Source organism: Sphaeramia orbicularis, chromosome 1 (genome assembly GCF_902148855.1).
Source record: "Sphaeramia orbicularis chromosome 1, fSphaOr1.1, whole genome shotgun sequence".
In the NCBI taxonomy this organism is placed as follows: domain Eukaryota; kingdom Metazoa; phylum Chordata; class Actinopteri; order Kurtiformes; family Apogonidae; genus Sphaeramia; species Sphaeramia orbicularis.
This window is the reverse complement of record NC_043957.1, coordinates 8,545,687-8,553,395: the sequence shown is the minus strand read 5'-3', so window position 1 is coordinate 8,553,395 and position 7,709 is coordinate 8,545,687.

Sequence of the window (7,709 nt, the reverse complement as noted above, 5' to 3'; positions counted from 1 at the left end):
TTTTAGACAATAGATCTGGAAAATCTTATTTCAAGAAATCTTACCAAGATGATTTTCACTTGTTCCATTGGCAGATGTTTAGCTTAATTCAAGATTTTTTTTCTTTTTTTTTTTTTTTTTTTGCTTAATTTAAGCAAAAAAAAAAAATCTGCAGGTGGAACAAGTGAAACTTATTTTGGTAAGATTTCTTGAAATAAGATTTTCCAGATCTGTTTTCTAAAATTGAGTTCTTATATCTCACTGAGAAGTTACTCTTTAGGTGATTATGTCTTATTTTAAGTGTGATGAGATATTTTGACTAGAAATGAGAAAAATACACTTGGTAAGATTTTGATTTTTCCAATGTTTTCAGGCCTTTATGAAAACAACTGAAGACCCATTTCATGCCCACCTGTTTGTTTTTGAGAAGAACAGTCATGCTTTTGTTTCTTGAGGAGATGTTTCTCTAAATTAAATCCAATTTCAGTTAAAACAAAACATCTTATCCTTCCACTTGAAGGTTTTATTGATGTCAGAATCAGGAAACAGCTCACCTACTGTACGTCTTTGTTGTATTCATCTACCATATGTGAACGCCAGAGCATCTACACATGTAATGTCGGCATAAATAAGGGTTCAGCCCATGTGTTTTTGCAGGAATGAATTGTTAGTATAATATATTAATATATGAAACTGATATACTCTGCTGTATTTGCAGTAAAAAGAAAATTAAGAAAAACACCTTTAAGGAGAACTAAATTTAATACAGCACAATCCAAATGTAAAAAAAAAAACAGTGAATGAAGCTTTATAAATGAATAAGTGTCCTTGTGATCATCTCAGTTCTTATCAGCTGTTACCTGGTTCAAGCGTTGCCTGCATCAGAGCCATTTTTTATTTTTAACTTCATTTATTCAGGTGAATAATAGACAAAAAAAAATACAGATAACACTGACACAATTACACAAATATCTGAGCTGATAATCAGGCTTTCCTCAGTGTAAATCTGAACCTGTCGAAGTGGTATTTAAGACATTTTCAAGCCAGAAATTAATTGTAATTGAACATAAATAAGGATAAATGTCCAATCTAAATTTCTTGTATAATTTAGATACTATTTTTTCCTCCTGAGTGTGAATTCATGAAACCATGTGCTTACTTGTGGATTAAAATGATTATTTATGGTCAGAACATGATAATTACTTCAGAAATCTAGGGGTAAAATATTTATAGTGATAAAAATTAAAAGAAATAGGTTTTTTTAGACATTTTAAAGCCTGAAATTGATTAGATTGCAGATTTTCACAGACCTGCAGAAACCCTGAGAGAGGTTTTTAGCTGCACTGAACGAATCCAAACAAGGTGGAATGTGCAGAGGTGAACTGAACAGTGAAAGACCAGGATCAACAACACATCCCTGCTGCCGAGTCGGTGCTGATTGTAAATGAGCAGCTTGTCCGACTAATGAATCTCAACCTGCACTTAACTCTGCTGGCTTCAACTCTAATGGCTTCTGGTTGAACCTGGGTCTTACTTTTGTAATTCTGTCTATCAGTTCTAGGTAAAAGTGATGGTATTATGGATAGAAATACAAACATAAGACCTGCTGGTCACACAGCTCTTACTAGAACCTGTACTGACTGTGGGTGGAGAGTTGAATTTGTAAATGAGGACGCATTTATTCTGCTGTAAAATAACAAGACACTGCTGTGTGCTGTGACGGTTCACGGTTTATGGCGTGAACAGAAAATGTGATTTGGTTTTACCTCGGCTGCAGGTACACAACCACATGTAAAGACACTGTTTTGATCCTATTTAACTGATGAGCAGTAGCTACAAGTGAACTGTTTTTACAATTAATAAAAACGATTGACTTTGTACATTTTTATAGTAGTCGACTGTGTGAGTGTGAGTGCGTGTGAGACACTGATATCTGTTGCATTGGGGACCCGTCATGTAAATCCTTTATTTTTGCACTTGTGTTTCGAAGCACTTTGCAGTAAAACACCAGGCTTTTACTAGATGGTGCTTATTACAAATTTGTGCTACTGGTGTTTTATGTATGTGCGTGCTTCTGGCCCATTAAAACTCAACTCAACTCGACATCTGCCAACTTTTACCAGTTACTCCCCATCACATGTATCTCGTATGTATGTGTGTACATGTGCATTTTGATCACACTGTTGTAAAGCAGCATGAAGCAGGTCTGACTATGTATTGTACTGATCATTCCACACAATGTGTGTGTATGTGCTTCGGAGCGAAACGAAGGCTGACGGATGCTCCCAGGATAACTTTTATCCCGTCGTTTCTGTTGTTGAACCATGGTTCTGGCTTCATTTCTATATTCTGTTCTTCATGTGGCTAGAAACCTGCGTGCAATAAACAAATCTGGTTCAAAATACACCTCTCTGCATGTCTTTACTTAAGATGAGCGGATAAAATAAAGGACAAACATAAGGGATTTCACTGGAAAAAATGGAAATCTTACCAAGTGTATTTTTCTCATTTCTAGTCAAAATATCTCATCACACTTAAAATAAGACATAATCACCAAAAGAGTAACTTTTCAGTGAGATATAAGAACTGATTTTTAGACAATAGACCTTGAAAATCTTATTTCAAGAAATCTTACTAAGATCATTTTCACTTGTTCCATTGGCAGATTTTTTTTTTTTTTTTTTTTTGCTTGAATTAAGCCAAAAAATCTTGAATTAAGCAAACAAATCTGCCAATGGAACAAGTGAAAATTATCTTGGATAGTTCTTATATCTCACTGACAAGTTACTCTTTAGGTGATTATGTCTTATGTTAAGTGTGATGAGATATTTTGACAAAATACACTTGGTAAGATTTTGATTTTTGCAGTGATATACTGCATATGATATTCTTACAATTCATCAATCAGTTAAGAAATTTCTTTGACAACATTAATGATGGGAAATATTTGCTCTGTGTTCTGAGTTTGCTTACCAGATACTGAAATCACTGCCTTATAAACAGTGACAGGAAAAGTATCGCATTGACACATTAAGTAAATATTACATTAACCCATAAATCCCCCACTTGCCAAAATCCTCTACTGATCTAAAATGTTTTATACCTGTTGATCCACTAATCCTATCAATACATGTAAAAATTGGTGTTTGTCATCTTTTCACGGTCATCAGATATGACCCACGTTCCGAAGCTGCGTAGTTACCATGGAAACACCATCATCTTCTATAAAATTAACTCACCGGTAAAACCTGTGGAGTTGGATGGATGACAGTGGATGGGGACACTTATTTTATGTTCAGTTAATGATATATTTTACTGAAAAAGCCATTTTTTCTTTAGTTTTCTCTGTTTTGAATACAATAATAATTTAAACAATGAAATGTAACACTTTTTAGACCTTTTTAAGATACTTACAACAGAATTTAATACCTATTTAACAGCCATACTGGCAAAAATTTGTGACTCCTACAATTTAGGAAAATGTATTTATTTACTCCTACACCTTGATTCCCACCATTCCAATTCATTCCTCACAGGGGGCTGCAAAGTTAACGATAATTGGTTCCTAATTTCAGTATAAATTGACGAATTGGAACCGATGGAACTGCGTAGAATAACGTTACTTTCTCTGCAGCTTAGACATTGAACAGACACATTTAAACACAGTACAGCCAACAAGTTTATGGCAACATAACTTAAGACCTACCATATCAAATTTAATACCATTTAAAGACTTTTTTAAGGTATTAAATGCAGATTTGTAGGCTTTTTAAGACCCAGTGGGAACCCTCCTTTCAGGCAGGTACAGGCTGTCTACTGTGCACACATGGGGGGATTTTTAGAACCCTAGAACAATGACTTTAGACAGGATATTCATGGAAAAATACAATATGAATAGTAGGATAGACTGTTTCTGTGTATGTGCCTTATGTTTATAATGACTCCTCATTGTTGTTGGAACATCATGATCTGTCCCTAGAAGCGCCGGAGCCCAGAGCAGGAATGGTTTCTGTAAGATGAAATCACAACATTATGCTACACACATACATGCAAATACTGTTATGATTACTGTTGGGTGTGACTTTTTACTCTGTAGAAGAAGCTACAGTCCTTTGAGCTAGTCAGTCAGCTGCTGTATAAATGTGACTCCAAGTAAAGGCTTTTTTTGTCTCAGAGAATTTTTGTTGTAGATACCCCGCAGACATGTCAAGGGACTAACACCAGTGATCATACGCCTCCTGCATTTTAACAAAAGAAAGCCGGTTTATGCTAAAATAAGACTGGGCCAAAATAAGAACAGACTGGCTGAAGTTAGGTGTGAAAACAATCTGGCCTTTGGCAGCTGAAGCAGACACTGACCGGCAGGAGGAGATGGGTGTCTGGCGGTACTGGAGGATCTTTGTTTCCATGGTAACGCCACTGTTATGGCCAGAAATGGGACACTGCTGCGATGCCTACTTGTGATCTGGATCCAATAGACTAGATGTTTGATCTGAGGAAGGAGTTGTGGATGCAGTATTAACCCTTAGGTCCTCCTCAGGCATTTTTGTACATTTTTCTCTTTTTTTTTTTTTTTTTTTTTTTTTTTAATTTGATGATCATTTTGGCTGTGCTGTCGCTTTTGACATGAAATTTGGCAGGAACTTTTCTGTTTAGTTTTTCTTTTTTTTTTTTAATCCACTGTCTTTTACTCTTGCATTTGTTTTATACTCTCATGATGCATTTTGTACCCTCTGGTTACCTTTGTGGCAAAAATGTTAAAGCACAAAAAATTGCGATAAAATCATCATACATCAATATTTTTTTTTCTTTCTTTTGCTTTTTTTTTTAAAAATATAAATCTCTTAACTATTTCATGCATGAATTACGAGAACCTTCATCAAGATTTTTTTCCTCTTTTTATTCCTCTTTAGGCATGAAAAAAGCAATGCGATTGAAAATTTTCTTATGAACCCATTTTTCATGGAGTTCCAAAAATGTCCACTCAGCTGGACACCATGTGTTTAATTTTTGAAGCAACGAAGCATGTATTCATTGATATATTGTGTGAAAACTATGAAATAAAAACATTTTTAATGCTGCTAATCTGATGTTTTCTCACATTTTAACATACTCTAATACTAGTCACTACTCACTTCATGGAGATAATATGCAAACAAAACCTTTTTGTTAAAAAAAAAAAAAAAAAAGAACCAAATTGTTAATTACAGTCTAACAATGACAAGCAATTGATTTACACTCAGACATGTTACTGCAGATTACTTTTATCAAGAACAGCAAAGTTACAGCAATGATATGAATTGCAGTGTATGGGATGATGCATGAGCGTCTACTGTGTTGGCTGATATGGAACTAAAACAACAAAATCCATGAATATACAAGAGAACAGCTGGAGAATAACTGCCCACTGTAGTGACCATTACTCATGAAAGGGTTAAACAACTTGTATATGGTTTTTTAAGCATGTACATTTTTGCCACAAAGGTAACCAGAGGGTAGTAAATTTGAGGAGGGCATAAAGAAGCTGGTACCACCTGTTGTCTCAGAGATGAGAGGTCCAAAGGCGGTGGTGACTGACTCATGTGGTGCACATGGTCCACCCACCAACAATGACAAATGACATTATTTGGACCCTAGTTTTTCTCTGTCAGTTCCACACCCTCGGTAGTGCTGGTGTAACAGAGGTCAAACATGGACACCACTGGTCTTACTGTCTCAGATGGGGGAGGGGCCAGAACCATCTTGTATCATTATGACGCCCATGTTCCACTGTCGCCTTCTGCCATACAGGAGGCCTCTTTGGTGCCGTTCAGTCATTTAGGGGGATTTCCAGTCCTGTTCAACACAACTGAACACTGACACCATGGGGAGATAAAACCATTATGTCATCCTCCAACCTGGTGGGCGGCGGTGGAAGCTCCATCTGTAGCTGAAATGAGGCCAGGCAGGTCATCCAGTGGGTACCATGTTGTGACGGCTTGTCACCAGGAGAGAAATTACTGTGGTTCACTGGTGAAGATGAGGTTGATGCCCTGTTTTCAGCTTACCGGCCGACAGGCTGTAAACTATTGTTGTCATGCAGCGTCCAGCTGCGGCGGCGTCTGTCATCTGTCGTCCGTTACAAAAATTTAAAAACTACAGTTCCGATTGACTTCAAACTTGGTATACAGCTTCTTTATGATCATGTCAACAAAAGTTAGTGAATTTATTTGGCTCTGGATCTGATTCTGGATTTGGTGCGACTTTGAAAAATTTCCCCACTATAAGAGATAGGAAGTGGATTGATTCAATAAATCAGTATCAATGATATCAAGTTGGAATTTTAATTTTTTACAGATCTGATTGGAATATGACCAAAACATGGGCTATTTCTGTAATAGAATAAATACACAGAACTGGGTGAGAATAAATGGCATCTGGATACATTTCCCAAAGCTTTTCATTTGGCCGGTAAGCTCCAGGGCCATTGGTCCTATTTTTTGTAGACTCTGCAGTCATCCTACTGTTGTACTCACAAACCCAAAGATAATGGATGGAATCACCAGGATGCAGTCTGGGCCTGGTGTGCAGATGTTGTGGTACGTATCACCGCTCAGAATTGTTTCCCCTGGTCATGGAAGCATAATTTTGACTTTTTATGTCAATATTATGACTTTTCATCTCACAATTTTGACTTTTAATCTCATAATTATGACTTTTTATCTCATAATTGTGGCTTTTTATCTCATAGTAATGACTTTTAATCTCATACTTATGACTTTTTATCTCAAAATTACGACTTTTTGTCTCGTAATTATGACTTTTTATTTCATATTTCTGACTTTTTATCTCATAATTTCAACTTTTTGTCTCATAATTATGACTTTTTATCTCAAGATTATGACTTTTTATCTCACAATTTTGACTTTTTATATCATAATTATGACTTACCATGGGGACTTTTTCTTTCCAGTGGTGGAAATGGGTTTCCATAGATAGGAAGCCTGTTTCCGCAAAGCTATTATTATATTCATTTTGGCAAAAATCGAGTGGATTTCTACAACCTGTTTCAAGTTCTGCTTAATTTGTTACATTTTTTTATAACTAGTTACACCACAACATTTGCACATATAAGGTCAAGACTTCCGACAAACATTTCTCCGGGTACGACATAATTGTTTATCAGCAGCAGTGGTTGTAGTAAAAACTGAAAATATGTCCAAACTTAAAGCCAATGACCTAAAATGTTCAGTTGTTGGTTGTATTAACGAACACAAGTGGCTGAACAGGACAGAGCAGCACAGTAAACAACCTGGAGGGGGTTCAGGCATGAAGTGGCTCATTTGCATTTAAAGGGCCAGCGCTCCAAACCACCTTTCTGGTTTCATTACTCAGAAATAGTGTTGAAGATGGACCTGTGGAGTTGACTGAATGAAGAATTCTGACCCAAGGATAGGATTTACAGTTTAAGTAAATCACAGGGAAATGTTTGAAAATGCATAATTCAATATAAAAAGCAAAATATCACTCCTTTAAATCAAACTCAGCTTTCGCCTCCAGTTCTTCTGGATGTTTTGCACAAACAAGGTCTGTGCGTAATTATTCTATTTGTCTCCTATTTTTAGCCTCATAAAACACACAGGGGCTGAATATAGAACAGTTTCTCCCATCTCTCCTTGCATCTCCCCTCTAATGGGAGGAACTTACGACTGAGTGTGCTCCTCCCTCCTCCCTCCTCCCTCCTCCTCTCC